An 18,571-nucleotide genomic window follows, 5' to 3' on the forward strand; every position below is an offset into this window, starting at 1 on the left:
TGGTACTCAAGGAACATCTTTGACACCAACTTGGGCTACTGGGCATCTGACAGTAGGCGTATGCCGCTCTTAAAGAATCGATGACGACGAAGTTAGTCCGTGCTAGAACGCATCTGTCCCAGCTAGTGAGTTTTCGTCAAGTTTTCCTCTGTCTCTCGGGCGCCTTCCGCGTCCCGGCTTCAGGCGATGGACGCAGAACTCTCCGCAGGTTCGTGCGGGCAGAAGTCTGCGACCGCAAGCTCTTCTATGACTCAAGGCACCTGGTCAACCACGAGGAAAGGCTCAAGAGAGGCTCCTACTTCAATAGAGCCTATTGCCAGCCCGTCTGGCCAGAGCTCTACACTGACAAGCTCCTTAAGGAAACGAGGCAGCTGGTCCAGCACCAGCGAAGACGCAAACGTCCACTCAATCACAGGCCACAACTCATCGGATGACAGCTTCGTGTCGGTGAGGAGCCGAATGGCTAAAAGGAGGCTTATCATGGCGTCATAACCAGTGAGTACGTCAACCATGCAGGCAGGAAGTGGACGCTGGCCGCACACCATTCTCATTATGTCAGTGGATTCTTCCGTCAGTCTTCGAGTATTGAACAGGCCAGCTCTCTGTTTTTCTTTAGGGAAAGGTGCCAAACGAAATCAAGGAGATCCGGCTGAACCCACGAAAGGTTGTTCTAGCTGTCGACACAACCCGTGGAACCACGCTGGAGAAGCTACGACAGATAATAGATTTGGGCAACATAAAAGCACGACCAGTCATACTCGTGAATGGGGCCTGCACTGCAGGTGTAATCTAGGATATTGACTTGGCAATTTCAAACTCGGACATGCCAATCCTGATGAAACCGGCTTACGAAGGAGGGGCCATCACGCATGTCTGCGGACTCGGAAACAGTCGTTGCGTGACGTTAGGGTTTAATGGTGATGCCATCCCTTTGCACGTAGAGGTCGGTCATTTTCGACATTTGGTATGGTGGTTTGTCCCAAAGCCGCTTCAATTCCATAAGTGCTTCAGGATCGGGCATGTTAAGGGCACCTGCGCAAACCCTACAATGTGCCCCCAGTGTGCGGAGTCGCACACGGTACATGTCTGCCGCACAACAAACTTTAGGTGTGGCATCTGCGAAGGCACGCATGAAGCGACATCTAAAGAATGCCCAAGAGCCAAGAAAGAGTTTGAAGTTCCCAAGCAAATGGTCAGGGATAACTCAACCCATGGAGAAGCCTCAGACAAGATGCGGCGTCGTCGTCGTCATCGACGGAAACGCTCAAGACAGGGTGGAGTTCGTGCGCCGCTTGCGCCAACGCCATCGTCTTCAAATAGAACGCTGTAGAGCACAAGGCTCAGACGGACAAGGCTCCCCCTTTGGTAGAGAGACCGGCGCCTCCAAGCTCTCAGCCTTCTAAAGAGCCTACACGCTTGACGCTCACATCAAATCCCCTTTCCGTTGGTGAGGCTTCAACAAGAGACTGCCAAATGATTCCGGTGTTGCGATCCATTCTGATTGCCATCAGGGCTATGCTGACAAGCATTGACACCCCATCTGTTAGAAGTGGGCTACAAGTGCTGGACGCGTCGAGCCCTATCTTAGCAAGCCTTGAGTGAAGCCATGGCTGACAATTACCAGCCATTTCATGAGGAGGTAAGAGAAGCGTCGATACCTCAGAGGAACGCGAGAGGTCTAAGATCTCGCATCACCACTTTTCGTGAATTTGCTCTCACTAACCGATTTCCAATCATTGTCATCTGTGAAGCAAGATCATCACATCCGATAAGGCTATGCAGTTACGAGACAATGTTCTCATCGAGCGACAGAAAAAGTAGCAAGGTAGTCGTAATTATTCGCCCTAAGCTCACTTACGTCGTCCAGCCTGTGCCACCTCATGATGACAATCAATATGTGTGCATGACTTAAACATAGAAAATTCACCTTTGCCCTCTTGGGGGTGTATTTGTCCCCATAAATACGATTTGAAAGAAAAAGACTACAAGACATCCCAAAAACACAACCTGATCTGTTTATTATCTCCGGAGACTTCAACGCACACCATACCATTTGGGGAAGCTCAAAGGTTAACGCAACGGGACGACGACTAGCTGCATTAGTTTCCAACAATGCTGTCTACCTGCGGAGTGACGGGAGTCCGACGTTTCTGCGGGGAATAACGCACAGCAACTGCCTCGATTGGACTTCAATCTACCGCCGCCTCGCCGCACATGTTAAGTGGTTTTTGGACATTGAAACGCATGGACGCGACCACATCCCTATTTAACTCAACATCAAGGGGATGTCTAACACGTATACGTCCACTACGTATACGTGAAATCGCAGATTGAGGACGCTTGTCACAAAGGCCTCTCTTGTGAACTTCCAAAAGCTATCAAGAAACTGGCACAGATACCCACATGTACAGTCACGTGTTCTGCAAGGTACTCTGAATTCGACCATGAATTGGAGTGGTTTCGTGCGATTCGCGATCGTGCTGAAAGATGATACCGGCGCACTAAGTCAATTCAGGATCTGAGGACAGCCCGGCGAATGCAAGAGAAGATACAATGCCGCATGAATAAACTAGAGGCACAACGGTGGTCGAAATTTTCTGCTTCGCTAGATCCCCGCAAACCGCTATCTCAAATATGGAGAACTGTGCAAGGTCTACACTCTGTTCCGGAACAGCGCTTTCTGTTTAAGGTCCAAGCACTATTCCAGCAGCGACAAGACAGTGATGTGGCGGAAGAATTCTGTGTTATCATTTTGAGCCAGACAACTTGCACAGGTTCGCTTAGATTGAACTATACTTCAGATTTACGAGATTCACACACGGATCTGCATTTCACGGCACAAGAGCTTGACACGGCGCTCGCCCTATGTAATCGGTCGTCGTCGCCTGGACCGGAGGACAAATCTTACCGCATGCTATGTCACCTTGTGGAATGGGTGCGAAGTGCACTCCTTAATATCTGTAACGAATCCTGGCAGCACGGCAAATTGCATGAAGATTGGAAGATCAGCCACCTGGTACCGCTTCTTAAGCCTGGCAAGTCTGCCTTAGAGATTACTTCAGACCGACTAATTGGGCTGGCAAGTTGCGTTGGGAAGGTAATTGAGGGAATGATCCTCGCCAGACTTGAGTGGTACCTTGAAAATTACGAAATCCACCGAGACGCCATGGCTGGCTTTCTGCATCATCTATGTTCTATTGACAACGTTATTGATCTGGCAACCTATGTTCAACACCAAAAGACGTGTAAGAGATTATCTGTCGTATCGTTCTTAGACATAAAGAGAGCTTATGACACCGTTGTTCATGGCGCCATACTTGAAGCATTGGAATCGGTGGGCTTAGGCGGGCAAATATATCGTTGGATTCGGAGTTATTTGCATAGGCAGACTCCATTTGTTAGCACTGAAACTGGCCCAACCTCGCAATATTACACGCACCGTGAAGTTCTGCAAGGCTGTTTTTTGAGTCCATGCTTTTCAACCTTGTATTTATTGGTCTCGTGGAAGGACTTCCGAACACGGGTAAATTATCAACGTATGCCGACGACAACTGTGTCTGGGCATCTGGCGGGAGAGGGTCGCAGGTACGCGCAAGGCTTCAAAACGCTGCGACGTCAACATCGACGTACCTAAATGAAGAAGGCCTAAAGATCTCGCCAGAAAAATGCGCATGCGCCTAAAGAAACGCCTGAAGGATATTTCTAATGTGTTCAAGTTTCTTGGAGGAAAAGCCTGAGGTGTTCAGTACATGCAATGAAGCAGCTATACAGGACGCTCTTTCTTCGGTATTTGCGGTGCAGCTTGCCTGTGTTGACGAACACCTGCAGAACTAATATACGTACACTCGAAAGCGCCCAGGCACCTAGAGTGTGTCTTGAATTGCCATGGTGCTCGTGAACAGCTGAAACGACTGCGCTCATACGCGATTTCCCCACCAAGACACATGTAGTTATGGAAGTGCTCAGAGCACACGTAAGGAACCTTGATCTAGCCCCTGCCCATCCTCAAGCATGACTGCCAGAGGATGGACCACGTGCCTCCTTTTGTCAGACAGTCCTGCCCTATCATGCGTACCTTCCATCGGGTTATACAGCTCCAGCGAGAGTTCCGCTTCCCCATGGTGTTCGGCTCAAGAAAAAGTTCAACTAATGGTACCAGGAAAGCGAACAAAAGCACAACTCTCGTCTCCAGCACTCAAGCAGCTTTCATTGCTCTTGCTGTGCGAGACATACAACAAGCATCCTCACCCATAGAATGACGCTTTAACCACGGTGAATGGGTCTGCAGGATTGGTGATCTTTCCTGCAAAAACCTCCACCGTAATGATTCGACTATCCCACCAGACTGCATCGACTGCAGTGGAGCTCACTACTATTCGTTGTGCATTTCGCACAATTTCTCATGAACTACCCAAGAAATCAAGTGTGTTCAGTGACTCTTCATTGTTTGGTTTCTGCCTTACGCCGCGGACATCACGAAAAACTAGTTTTGAAATCAGACTGCTGCTTCACCACCTGGTCGATAAGGACACGACATCAAGTTACAGTGGATTTCAAGTAACTGTGGCATAATGGGCATTAAACATGCCGATCCAGCAGCGCGATCTGCACATGAGGATGGCTTGCAAGACTCTATTCCATTCTGAAGAACAGCCGCAGCAATGAAAATTCTTGTGCTTGCAAATGCAGCCATAAGATATTTATGGAACACACGAAGCTTGAAGCACACACGTCTACAGCGATTGGACCCGTGCCTTCGACTTCGATCCCCATCTGGACTCTCCCGACTCAAGACAGGAGTACTTTGCCGACTGTTGCTTGGTGTCGCTTTCACAAGATCTTTCGCCTTCCGAGTTGGTACGGATGAGAGCGCGGCTTGGTAGTTACTGCGGCGACGAAAAGACTATCAAACACGTTCTTTGCTACTCTCGTCGATATAGCGCGCGCCGGCTGTCACTAGCGGCCGTGTTGGCACGCCTTGACGACTGGCCACTTTCCGAACAGTCTTGGAATGCCGACATCAACTCTCATCACACCGAAAGTCGGTCAAGGCTTTATTGACCTTCTTACGTGGCAGTGGTGTATTAAAAATACTATAATGCTTCCATCCCGTCCCCCTTTTCACGTTCTTCTTTTTGTACACGCTCTTCTTTCCGTCGTTACTTCCCCTTTCCCTTCCCCTAGTGCAGGGCAGCAAACTGGAGGCTTTAACTCTGGTTATACTCCCTGCTTTTCTCTCATTTGCATCTCCCTCTCTATAAAGAATCGTTCGCACGTCACAAGGGTTGCTGAAGAACAGCAGCCCGATGCGTTAGCACGCTATTCAGCAAATGCACTGGTTATATGCGACATTCCTATGAACCCTTTTCATACCAATGCTTTAGCGAGCTGCGCCCTGAGTGCACTGTCGTATTTGCTGTTGTTCAATGAATCTATCGCCAACTTGGGTCACTGAGTATGTGCCACTGAGTATCCGGTAAGCATGGGAACATTTCTCAGCTATCGCAGGCACCGGCGCGCTACGCTCGTCATTCCGGTGGCCACGCATGGACTTCTCGGCAGTGCGATTGGATGGCGCAGCGTGTACAGAAACAAACGTGAGGAAGGAGCCTGCACTTCCCTGCACCATGGGAGTCTACATGCCGGCTTCGCGACGGCGGTGCTACATCGCGCCTAGAGAAAGCGCGAAAGAATAGTTGCGCGGCAATACACGTCCCACCCACAACTAATTTTGCCGGTGGAAATGCGTTGTGTCCCTATTTTGATTCAATGCCAGTGCGTTAACATTGGTACTCATTGTGACCTGGGTTCTGCTGTCATTTTATTAGCGTTTCATTAGCAATAGTTCCGGTGTCTCCATCTACGTAATCTTAAGTTTAGATGTGGCGTTTCGGCAATGCATAACAGCTTTTAATAATCGTAATGAGTGCGTTGAACTAGATTAGATAACTTACTTCACAGGCGAACTAAGACTGCTCATTGAGGTTCATATAGAGACATATAGTTGTTTTGTAGATATGTGCGCTCCTTTTCTTTTATTGCAACTATCTGCACTTTGACATTGTAAGCGACTCGAAGCAGGAGTACTGTTAAGAAAGCATTAGGCTCACTTATTAGACTTTCTTTATTATTCAGTTTCTGAATACGAGCGCCGGAGATGGCAATGCGGGATCAACAAAATTTAATTGATACCAGTGCGAGCCCAACCCACATCTTCTGCATTACGGCCGCTGTGCTTCACTATCTAGGCTTTCATCGCCGACTTATTCCCATTCATTTTCTCGGCCATTTGCATTTATGTACACGAGTAGCCTTGTAACCGTAAGCAAGTGCCGCTCACGTCCAAGACGGTGGGGACGAAAAGTTCCAGGGCTTATGATTTGCCCGTACACAGATACTAAAGAAAGTGGGCGCAAGATTTGCCACTGCTTAGCCTAATCTGTATATTGCCACACGCAGAATGCGGGAGGTGTAGGTTAGGCTAACACCGGCACCAAATTTTTGTCTGGTCGGGTTTTAATTACGTCCGTGTCAATAGTTGTGCTATTTCCAATAAATATAATCGTATACTTCTAGTACGTTTTCTCTACCTTTATTGTCTGTTACTCCGTACTCTCCGTATTCGCTGTCTAGTTACATCTGTGATGGTTGTTTCGCACGTTTAAACCAGATTACTACATTTTCAGCACCTCCACATCAGCGAGACAGCAGATATACTAAAGGTATGGACAATTTTTTGCTACTTATTGTGTGAAACGCGGAGTAAATACGAAACGAAGGTTTGTTATAATAGTGGCTGATATATGCAAAGTAAAGATTAGAAGTTGTCAAAGCGATCGACACATTATCTGCCAAACGGGCCCCTTGCTGACTCAGCGTTCAACTTCACTCGTTGTGCTAATATTCTTGTAAAAGGCAGAATCACGTAGATCCAAGGCCTGCGTTGGAATCATTGTGAAGCGACCCTATCGCGAAGCGGCTTCAAATGCCATAAATTTGCCAATATTATTGCTCCCTCTTTGGCGTAAAGCAAACTGGTCCGCGTATGTGCAATCCTTTACCAGTGCTACCCAGTGCGAAAAATTGTATATATGCTTGTGTTTTTTTTCATTTCTTCGTATTTATTTTGACTATACCAGCCGACTCTTGGCCAGTCTGCCGTTCCATTTATGTGCCAGAGTCTGACAATACTCCGACGATGGGGTGCGTTTAGATAAAGATGAATTGACGAAAAGGGCCCGCGCCGACACCGAGCCGCTGCAAAGGCAAGCGCACTTCGTTCTTCTCTTCCTCTGTTCATCCAGTAGCTTTAGCGTAACACTCCTCCCTTCACAGACAAAGCCGGCTGGGCGAGTAACTGTTACGTCTACTCGGAGTCACGGGGATGACAGCGTTTCAGGTTGGCGACGTGAACAATCTGGGTCTTCTTAGACTGGCAGCCATTAGAAACGAGCCCAGGAATCGAATAGGTCTCGTCACTTAGGCGATTGATGATGACGAAAGGCCCGGTGTAATGAGCCAGAAACATCTGGCACAGGGCGCGCTTGCGAAGTGGTGTCCGAAACCATGCTATGTCCCCTTTCTGGTACGACACAGTTATGGCGTGAATTGTTGCTCATCTTGGATCGGTCCTGGTACGCCAACGTACGGAGCTGAGCTATGCGGCGTGCTTCCTCAGAGCGGCAGGGAGTCTGGACATGAGAAGAGTCCGCATCAGGAGTAAAATGTTGAAGGTGTCAAGGAAGCTGTGGAGTGGTCTGACATAAAGAAGATAGAAAGGACTGTAGCCACCAGTTACATGCTTTGCAGTGTTGTAGGCGTATGTGATAAAAGGCAAGGTATGATCCCAATTTCTGTGCCTGGAATCGACGTACATCGAAAACATGTTGGTCAGAGTTCTGTTAGTGAGCTCGACGAGACCATTTGTCTGCGTGATACGGGGTCGCGTGGCTAAACTGGCAAGCACAGAGACGCAACAGCTCTTCGACTACATCGGTCTCGAAGTGGCGACCACGGTCGCTCGCAATAACACGAGGGGTTCCATGAGGCAGTATAACGCAGGACAGGAGAAAGCTCGAAACATCAAGAGCCGTGGCCGTTGGCATCGCTGCAGTTTCAACATAACGCGTCAGATGGTCGACGCAGACTATAATTCAACGATTGTTGTTTGTTGAGCGCGGGAATGGGTCAAGAAGGTCCACTACAAAAATTTCGAAAGGAGATGATGGTGGCGCCACAGGGTGAAGGAGTCCGACCTGAGCCCGATTAGGGCGCTTGAATTGCTGTCACTTGTTACAACTGGCCCCATAGTTTTCTACATACCGTTGCATACTAGTCCAGTAGAATCGGCCCTGAATCCGGTGGTGTGTTCTGGTGAAACCTATGTGCCCAGCGGTTGAGTCGTCGTGCATAGCACGGAGCACGTGGGTTATCAAATCTTTAGGTACTACCAAGATGAGGCGCGCGCCATCAGCCGCATAATTCTTGTTGTAGAGCAGGCCATCTTAGATGGCAAAGCAATTTTTACCTGTTGGTTGAGCAGCTGAGGCGAAGAGGGCATCGAGGCTGCGGTTGTCACGCTGCTCTTCCAGGAATGTGGCCAGGTCGGGAAAAAGAATGTCGTCAATGGCGGCCAGAAAGTCATCAAAAGTGTCGACGTCCCATGCACTTGTTGGTAGAGGGAGCCGCGAAAGACAGTCGGCATCCGCATGGTGTCGGTCACTCTTGCAACGGACTGCAAAGTCCAATTCCTACAAACGTAGCGCCCATCGAGCAAGGCGGCCAGGTAGGTCGTGGAGACCAACCAACCAACATAGTGAATGGTGATGAGTAACGATCGTGAAGCGGCGCCCGTAGATATATGGGTGGAACTTCTGGACTGTAAAGACGAGAGCGAGACACTCTTGCTCAGTGACGGCAATGGCAAGAAATGCAATTGGCAATAGGCAATCGCATGCTCGGCGTCACCAAAACGCTGGGCGAGGACGGCGCCGAGGCCGATTCCACTCACATCGCTGCGCAATTCAGTTGCGGCAGAGGGGTCAAAATGGCGAAGTATGTGTCCGGAAGAGAGCAGGAACTTCAGTTGACGAAACTAGGGATCGCAATATGCTGTCCTGGTGAGAGCGTTTTCCTTGCACATCAATGAATTGAGAGGTTAGGCAGTGTCGGCAAAGTTGGGTACAAAACATCGGAAGTACGAGCAAAGTCCCAAGAAGCTCCTCAGCTCGCGTTGTGATTGCGGTTGTTTAAAGCCACTAACTGCAGCAACCTTCTGCGGGTCTGGTCGCACACCCTGCTTGTGCACTAGCTGTCCAAGTACTAGCACCTCTCGTTGGCCAAAATGACATTTTCTTGGAGTTGAGGGTAAGGGCAACCTGTTGAAGACACGTCAGAACAACGTCCAGTCGATGGTTGTGTTCTGCAATAGTGCGGCCAAAAATGACGACGTCGTCTAGATAATACGAACAAACCTTACATTTCAGGCCGCGCAGTACCGTGTCCACAAACCTATCAAATGTTGCTGGCGCGTTGCACAAACCAAATGGCATGACGTTGAATTCAAACAAGCCGTCTGGGGTAACAAAAGCGGTTTTCTCTTTGTCAGCTGAGAGCAATGGTATCTGCCACTAGCCCGATCGGAGTTCTACAGATGAAAAGTAGGATGCGAAATGAAAGCAGTGGATAACGTCGTCGATCTGGCAATGGGGATACACATCTTTTTTCCTCACGGAATTGAGACGCCGGTAGTCGACACAAGACCTCCAGGACCCATATTTCTTTTCAAGAGGCTGACCGGCGCAACCCAAGGACTAGAGGAATCTTGGATGACGCCCTTGGCTAGCATGTCGTCGACCTTTTGAGCGATGATATTTCGCTCCGACGGGGACACGCGGTAAGGCTTTTCTGCCTGATGGGATGCGCTGACCCCGTGACGATCCTGTGGCGAGCCCGCGTAGTTGGAACGCGAACTTTGTTAGCGTTCTGCGCGAAGTGAAATAATGATGCATGCTTGCTAAGGGCACTGACCAGGGCTTGACGCTTCTCTGAAGACATTGACTTGTTGATCATATTTAAAAAGGCAACGCCTCTTCAGGGACGCCATGGTCAGCCCCGTGCTCTCGGGATTCGTGTGACGTGTCATAGTTAAAGGGGCTATACTGAGGCTGGTATCCACATCAAAGAGACAAGTCGCATACCGCCGAGTAGCACAATAGACTGGGAGGCTAAATTTGGCACCCACTGTGTAGTTGTTCCGTGGGCCACAGAGAGGACGCATCGAGGTACGGGTATACTTGTCTTCACAACCATCGAAGGCACAGGCTCAACGATTGCATCGAATGTATTGGCGTCGACACCGCAAGCAGCAACTCGAACTCTGGATGAGAAATGTGCCGCTAAGACAGCATCTTCAATGACGGCGAGAGCGCGTGCACAGGTAGCTGGTTGGTTGCAAAAAGAGACCGGGAAAGCTCACCAGTACCGCAGTAAAAAATGGCACTGCACTGTTGTAGGAAATCGAGGCCAAGAATTACGTTGTGAGTGTATTGAGCAAGCACTGCTAATGCGGCTTGATACAGGTTATCGGAGAAATAAACGTTCGCGCTGCACACTCCAATAAGTCGGAGCAACTCTCCGCTCACAGCACGAAAGGCATTAGCGTTATCCCAGTGAAGCGCCTCTTTACGGCCTAGTAGGAATTTAAAATCTAGGCTGATAGCGGAGACACTCGCTCTTGGGTCCACTAAGGGCAGCGTAGCAACGTTTTCCATGAAAACACGAATCTTTTTATGACATATGGTGACTGGCGGAGGCATAGGGGCGTGAAGTTGATGATCACTGGCGAGCTCACCTCCATAGGTCGCGCCGCCTAGTTTCCCGGTGGCGGTGACGTGAGACGTCGTCTCGGAGATGGAGACCTGCGCTGGCGTGAAGGCGGCGGCGTGAAGCTCCGCACAGAAGCTGGTGAGTCGCTACGGTAGTTTGCCTGATGGTTTGTGCTGCTATCGGAGTCCGAAGGCCAGCTTGTTCCGTCGCCGTGCCGATTGCTAGGCCGATAAAAACTGCATGGTCGCTCATGGGATGGTGGTGACGTGAGACGGCGATTCGGACAAATTTTGGCGACATCACTGCGAATACCGCATTGGAAGCAGATGGGGTGCTCACGGGACGCACCGAAATTGTCAGTAGCAGGATAACTAGCACGGCCGTCCCACTCTTGAGAAGCTCCAATTGGTCTGGGTGAGCAACCGTCGTGAAACTGATAACTGGGATGCGCGTTCATAGTAGGGGTTGGCGCTCTTGAACGAGGAGCGAAGTTGTAGGCGTCTAGAAAGGCGGCGTTGATGGACGTCTCACGGAAGTCGCAGTGAGAAAAGGGCTCTCGAGCCCGCGGAGTGGAGAGGGAAGCCGCCTCACGTCGTCAAGCTCTTCGAGCCACTTGCTGAATAACTGACATAACGTCAGATGGAGCTGGGACCACGTCAGTACTGGCGACGTTAGTTACTTTGGCCAGGTGACCGAACTTCGGTGTGATACGCCGATCTTTCAAGGATTCAAATGCACGGCAGTGCCGGATAGCGTCACTTATGGAGTCCAGACTGTCTTTTCTGATGAGGAACTGGCACACGTCCTCGGCGATCCTTTTTAAAAGATGACCAGCTTTGTCCTTTTCTGTCATTTGAGCGTCTAGGGCCTTGTACAACTTCAGCACTTCCTCTCTGTACGTCGTGCAGGTTTCACCGGGAACTTGGGCTCGCTGCATTAGGGCTTTGCGCGGCCCGCTTCTTTTACCTGTCGGATATCCGAAGCACTTCTTTATTTCGTCTATGAACTTTTCCGACGTCGTCATTCTTTCTTCGCGGTTTTCAAGCCACACAGTCGCGGTTCCCTTGAGGAAGAAGGCAACGTTGTTAAGTAGGACGGTGGCATTGCAGCTATTGAACCGACTTGCGCGTTGGTAAAAGCTTAGCCATCCGTCCACGTCTTCCCCGGTTTTTCCGGCGAAGGTTAGTGGTTCGATGTAGGGCTGCCATGGGTAGCTGGAAGAAGGTGGTGTATTCGCTCATTCGCTTTCGGAAGCCATCTGTGGTGTCAGACCAGTAGTTCCTCTCCTGTGACTCACTCATAATAGTTGTTAAGCGCGCTTCCAACTTATCGCTACTTGGCGCTGCGTCATGCACGTCTTGCCTGGGTGCATCAGCCCGCGCATGCTTTGTGGTGCATAACCGCACCTGCATTTTATTTATCTGTTTTCGTTAAGGCCGTGCTTCTTCGTAGCATCGGCTGTGACCTACGCTAGTCTTGTGGCTGGCGATGCTCCTGGTCACTAAATTCATGATAGGCGTCTGCTGGCGCCATTATGACCGACACAATCGCCGTTTTTTTGGAAGACTTGTGTTGTACGGCTTGAGCTGTCTGGCGGGGTAACTTGGATCCATGACTAGGTGGGCGTCTTCATACAGCACGCAATTTGGTTGGTATAGGTGGCCAGCCGGTAAGTTTTCGCGTCAAGTGCTCGTCCAGCACCAGGTTATACTGGGCTGGCTTCCTCTCCAGCCACTTCTCTGCCCTGCTAACCCACTTGACCGTGTCGGCATAAATTTAAATGGGCCTCTTCCATCTACTGGCGCTGGCAAACGATGGATTTTCGTCGCCTTTGGTCATCTGACGCGATGTGCTGAAACAGTCGCCCTAAATGCCGCATGAGCAAAAGAAGTCGCCTCGTTCATTGTAAATAAATTTGTTTTCTGCAATGGTGTACCTCATGAACTGCTGAGCGATCGGGGTCGTGTATTCCTTTCGGAGGTCTTGCAGTCACTCATATCTGAATGCCCATTAAATTATTCACCGCACCACTACTGCTTATCATCCACAGACCAATGGCCTAACATAATGATGCTATCCATGTATGTTGCGTCTGACCACTCCAACTGGTATCTTCCCTTCGTCACATAATCATCTAACACTGCCTCTGGGGCCACTACTGGATTCTCACCATTCTTTATGGCCGCCATCCCTGCAGCTTCATTGATACGGTTCTCACGTAGCGGTCGGAAGCTGCTGACGGCTCGCTTATTTCTACAGCCGCTCAACCCGCCGAGAAATGCCCACAACTGGCACGTTCTATTATGTCTGCTGAATAATGTTGCCAAAAAGAGCGTCATGACCTCAAGGCATCCCCTCACCATTTCCCCATCAATTCACTCGCGTGGCTTTGGGTTCTGCCTGTTGCTGCTCCTTGCCTTCCGTCAAATCTCCTCCAAAAGTACCACGGGCCCTAACGTGTAGTTGTGCAACCATCACCTGTTAATTAAGTAGTCGCACCTGTATTGCCATCTGCCGATCTCAGTCGTCGCCGGAGAGAGACTTTACACATTGACCAGCTCAAGCCGTATTACGATCCACTCAGCTCTCTCTAGGTGTCCACAGTGGCTACTCTGCTATGCTGGAAGTCATTGTGAGGAAGAAGATCAGCACGCTGAAAAGCCCATTGCCATCACCGTTGCTCGTACCCAGTTCGCTCTCTGGGTGTGCACGACCCGAAGAAATTCCCTTTGAAGCTGGAAGCTGGCAATGGGTATGTGCAACTGACTATCTGCTATCGGGTATGTGTTCATACTTGGTCACATTCATCGCTTGACAAGCGGCATACGTTATCTCCTTTGCTCGTGGCGCAAAGTCGTCAAATTAGGTTCACGTCATTTAGCATCCAACGTTGCGTTTAACCGGCGCATTGTGCAACGTATGTTTTTTATCCCATTGTTTCAGCAGAAACGTGCTACGGGAAGATGTTAGAGAAATATTGAAGAGTCAAAGATGTTCTGTCTTTTAACAACCATGGTGTGTAGACAAGTGCGATCATCATTGTTGGCTGCCAGGAAAGTGGTGTGGCGTACTACAGAAAAAAAGAATAATGTCCTATGACATTTCAACATGTCTGTTTTGTTTTCAAACCAGCCGAACAATCACGGAGTGCTCTTTCCAGCTTCACACATCATGTGAGGCCATAGGTGTCTGGCGAAGGTGCTCCAATCTGTCGTGGTATTGAGACAAAACGTAGAGTGCGAGCCAGAGCGTCTTGGTTCTTCACACTAAAACAATAAATACCACTGCAATATCTGTATAAAAATTTTCGGCCGTTTGGTATATGGCAATATAACGCTATATGAGTTTGAACGACTTTATTTATTCATGCAAAATCATCGATTTCACATACCAACTCGTCGAGCTATCAAATGAGTAACCAGATAAGCACTTATGGGTTATAAAGAGTGTAGCAGCTCACGGATGACTAATAGAAGAGAAGGCACTTGCGCGAATTTGTTCACACAAAGCACGGAACGGTTCTGTTATACTGCCACTGTTTAAGGAGCAGCATGCGTGGACAGTTTCGATATTAAGATGCGTGACGAGACCTAGCGGAGCGTTCAATGCAGCTGACTTCACCTGTGAATTACTTCACCATGTGGACCGTAATCACGTTTTGAGTTCTGTATTAACACGCAGTACCACTTAAGCGGAACCACTTTCGTTTTCTGTTCAATATTATGTAAGTATAACTACATTATAAGTATATTACCTAATATAGACAAATATAGCAAATATAGGTAATAATAATAATAATAATAATAATAATAATAATAATAATAATAATAATAATAATAATAATAATAATAATAATAATAATAATAATAATAATAATAATAATTTTATTTCTGCCTCAAGAAATACAGACAGGGGGAGCTGCAGAAGAAGCTGTCATAAACAGTTTGACTCGGCCGCAGCCCCGAAATACAAAGCAGCAGCGACAGGCAATTTCATCGCAGACATGATGGCTTCATGTTAAAGAAAAATAAGAAATTAAAAAAAAAACAATATAGCAAGAACTTAAGAAGACTAAACAAAATCTTCTCTGCACTTACATGTGCAGAAACCAAGTTACTTCGTCACAAGCGTGATTACATTTAAGATAATCGTCAACAACCATTATTCTTAACACATTATTTTGCAAATCATCTGCACAACGCACACATGGCTATAGTTACCTGTTTTTCTCAGTCATAGGCTGCAGCACCGTCGTAAGAGCTCCGCAGCTCACTTACAGCCGTGTAGGAGAAAGCAGGCAACTTTCTTGAAACAAGCACAAGATGCCGTGCCAAGGTGGCTGCATCAATCTGACTCCATCGTATGGCCAAGTATTCTGTTGCTTGAGTGGCCGCACTTGGCCTGTGTCAGACTCCACAAAATCGCCAAATAAATACATACGGTATATTGCTGCATGCGGCGGTGTTTGGTTGCGCACTGACGTAAGGCTTTACAAAGAACTTGTAGCTGAGCAGTCAAAACTTCCCTTCGCCGCGTGCACTTTATACTGGTAAATGCTGCGTTCGTGATGCAGGGATAAGAACGTGCCAACATATTTCAGTCGTGTTGTAAATAAAAATTGCATTTGCAGGACTATGTTAAGCGGCGAACACGGTATGAGCACGTCAGAGAACCACAGCAAACTCAATGAGAGCTGACATGTGTATCTTTCCTCATGGTAATGGAAACCCAATCTTGTCTTGTGTAGACACAACGTTGTTGGCATTAGGCAAACAGTCCATTGCGTTCCATTGCTCCGTTACATCCTTAGGTCGGCAGTCCTTCACAAAATCCCACAATATTCGTAAATTTAATAAAACTTTGGATATAATATTTTTTTCTTTCCGGATGTAGTGTCACATTTTTGCTACCGTTGGCCTTCTAGCCTCTGTAGAACTTTCGGCACGGAAAGAAAACTTGATTCCCATCTGCAGCAAAAAATATATGTGAATAAGCGATGCAGAGGGAAATGATTTTATGGCTTCTCTATTGTAGGCAAGTTCTCGTCCTGGCCTTACGGATGTGTGGGAAACACAGCAGAACTAGTTCGGCAGCTTAAAGGTAAGTTGCATAATGGCAGTGCTGTGGCAATGCGGGGCAACTGGGTGCTACCAACTGTTCATGCAAGCTTGTAGCCTTCGTCAAACGGATCGTACAAAAGCATGATTTACAGTTCATTTTTTTCACCTTCCAGGGTGTGTGATACCTGTTGATACATCTGGGCAATTTCGCGAATGACAGGACGGTGATAAAGCGTGCCAAAGTGTGTCTTGAGCTTGCGTAGCGATCAGCTTTCATAAACAGACGAGCGAAAGCATCAGATGCACGCTGTAAGCTCAAAAGCCAATATGAATCCCTGCTCACAGTGAACGCATGCGACAAATGTTGGAAGCTTAAAAGGCTCATCTTGGGTGTTTGTGGTACATATGAAACTCTTGTCATGTACGATTGTGATGGTTAAGGACGTTCACGAAAGGAGACAGAATGTGAAGAGGCACTAGGAGGGAAAATATGTAAAATTTGCCTTTGACACAATTGATGGGTAAAGAAGAGAGAAAGATCAGTGTAGAACATCAAGTTTCCGACGCACAAGACATACATGACCTTCAGATCAGGAAAGGCCACAGAGATAAGAAAAAGAGTACCACACCAACATTCAGTGCGGCTATAGTTATAAAAGCCGTAAACGTGACATATTGCGTGTTGTTGCGTGGTTGGGTTGTCTTGGCGAGCCGATGCAGAGGTGGCACGGTAGCTGCGGCTCAGACCGTCAAGGGCACATGGCTGTACTACGGTATGCGGCGCCTGCTTACGTTGAGAACACCACTGCGATGACAGGGTGCAACTCGCGAGCACCCTGATCCAGGGACCACCCACGCGGACAGCGCCTCGGTAGGCCTCGACCAACATACGGTTCTCAGCAACTGCGCCCTGCCAGGAGCCGCTCTGTAGGCTCATGTGCCTCTTTTGCTGCAGCTACAGAATGGACACCCGGCTTTTATAGATGTGCTGTAAGGAGACCTTCTACCTCAACGGCGGTGGTAGCGGCATATTGCGAATAGGCACACGCACACTGCACTCGCGTGTTCTATTTAAAAGTCGAAGTAGAAGCTCTTCATAGTCCTTGTTTATAAGCTTACAAACCTCAATCTTTAGGAGCGTTTTGTGCTCTCGTGAATGCGTGCTCGTGATCAGTCTATCCTATTTATGTGTGTCGCTGTCTGATAGGCATTTAAGGGTCATCCCTTGCGTCATTTGTGGCTTGACAAGATACGTAACAATGTTCATTGAGGGATGTTCTGCAACTTTGGGCAACATTGAAGTGGGATCGTGCCATTAGTAGTGCTGAAACGTAGTGTTGTTGGTCACTCGGTTTAGCGGAGGTAAGTAATGCACATTTTGACAGATTGAGAACGGAGAGTCGACTGGATTTATTCTGAAGTAAAAGCAGGTTTGTCTAGTGGGTGTAGTGGCGCCACGGTCGGGCAGCCACCTAACTTTAAAGAAAGAGCAGGGGCAGTGACCCCCACATGGAGGCAAGGTGAGGTAAAATGAATTTCCCAGAAGCGAGGACAGTGTATAGTGACGGACGCTCGCTACAAGCGCTCCCCCCCACCCTTGAATAGGAGGTGCCTTAGGTGTGAATGGCGGAATGAATGAACAATTAATGTTGAAGATAGTCTGGTTCCAGCCGGTCGCATTCCTTTTTGCCGCGTACGTCAATGTTCAAGGTTCTCCCGGAACGCGAAACCACACGAAAGGGCCCTTCCTAGGAAAGAGTCAATGGTGGCTTGATGGAGTCGCGCCGCAGAAAGACTGGCATGGTTATGTTAATTGCCGGTAAGCTGAACACAGGCTACCTGCGGGCGATATGTGGGGGCGTAAGTCGAACCTGGTCAAGCCAGGAATGTTGCCTTTCTAAGGGCCATGCGGCCGCTGGCGGAGTGGCTTTCTAGATGCCGAAAAACTGGCCTGGAATGCGCATTGCTAATCCATAGAGAATCTCCGCTGCGCTGACTCCGGGGTCATCATTGATTGTTGCTCGCAGGCACAGTAGTACTAGGCGTAGCCTTTCCACCCAGCGCTGTCTCACGAGCGTGGCCGTCAATGACGCCTTCAGTTGTCGGTGGAGACACTCGACCATGCCGTTGCTTTGTGGGTGGTAAGCCATGGTTTCATGATGGAGGGTACCGAGCAGTCTCGCGAGGCCAGAAAAAAGCTTGCTTCAAAATTGCCGGCCTGCCGCATCCATGCAGCTGGCCGACATAGATCCATGCTGCAGTAGACTTAGCATGGATGTATGGGCGCACGTATTAAGGGAGACCGGTCAGGACTACAAGGGGACGAAATAACATACTGTAAATCCTTGTAACGAACACGCGCACGAGCTATGGAGCGATGCAGGATTTATTCAGCACCCTCAGCCCATGAACTCGCACAAGTCGCCCAACATCAAGGTGCAGAAAAACAGCGGTACTGCCTCCAGAAAAAAGCAAAAAAAAAATTGTGGAAGAACCCATCTCACGTTAAATGTATGCGCTAATGCCATCACGATAAAGCAATGCAGCGATTCGGGCTTGCCTCCCGAGCTTTCCTTTGGGCTCGCTGCGTCATTCACTCGTCCCATCGCCAGTACGTGAAGTCCAGGCGTTGCTGCTGTCTCAGTATACATTAGGACAGGTTTGTCTGATTATATATGACGCGG

At 48.7% G+C, this 18,571-nt stretch overlaps 1 long non-coding RNA gene across 1 annotated transcript in view; it reads left to right on the top strand.

Moving 5' to 3' along the window:
* Positions 1-6,709, top strand: part of LOC142586932 (uncharacterized) — an 81,426-nt gene extending 74,717 nt beyond the window's left edge. Inside the window, exon 6 of the long non-coding RNA XR_012829302.1 lies at positions 6,687-6,709. This is a non-coding gene — a long non-coding RNA (uncharacterized LOC142586932). The remainder of the gene's footprint in view (positions 1-6,686) is intronic.
* The last annotated feature ends 11,862 nt before the right edge of the window (positions 6,710-18,571 follow it).

Source organism: Dermacentor variabilis, chromosome 7 (assembly GCF_050947875.1).
Source record: "Dermacentor variabilis isolate Ectoservices chromosome 7, ASM5094787v1, whole genome shotgun sequence".
Lineage (NCBI taxonomy): Eukaryota > Metazoa > Arthropoda > Arachnida > Ixodida > Ixodidae > Dermacentor > Dermacentor variabilis.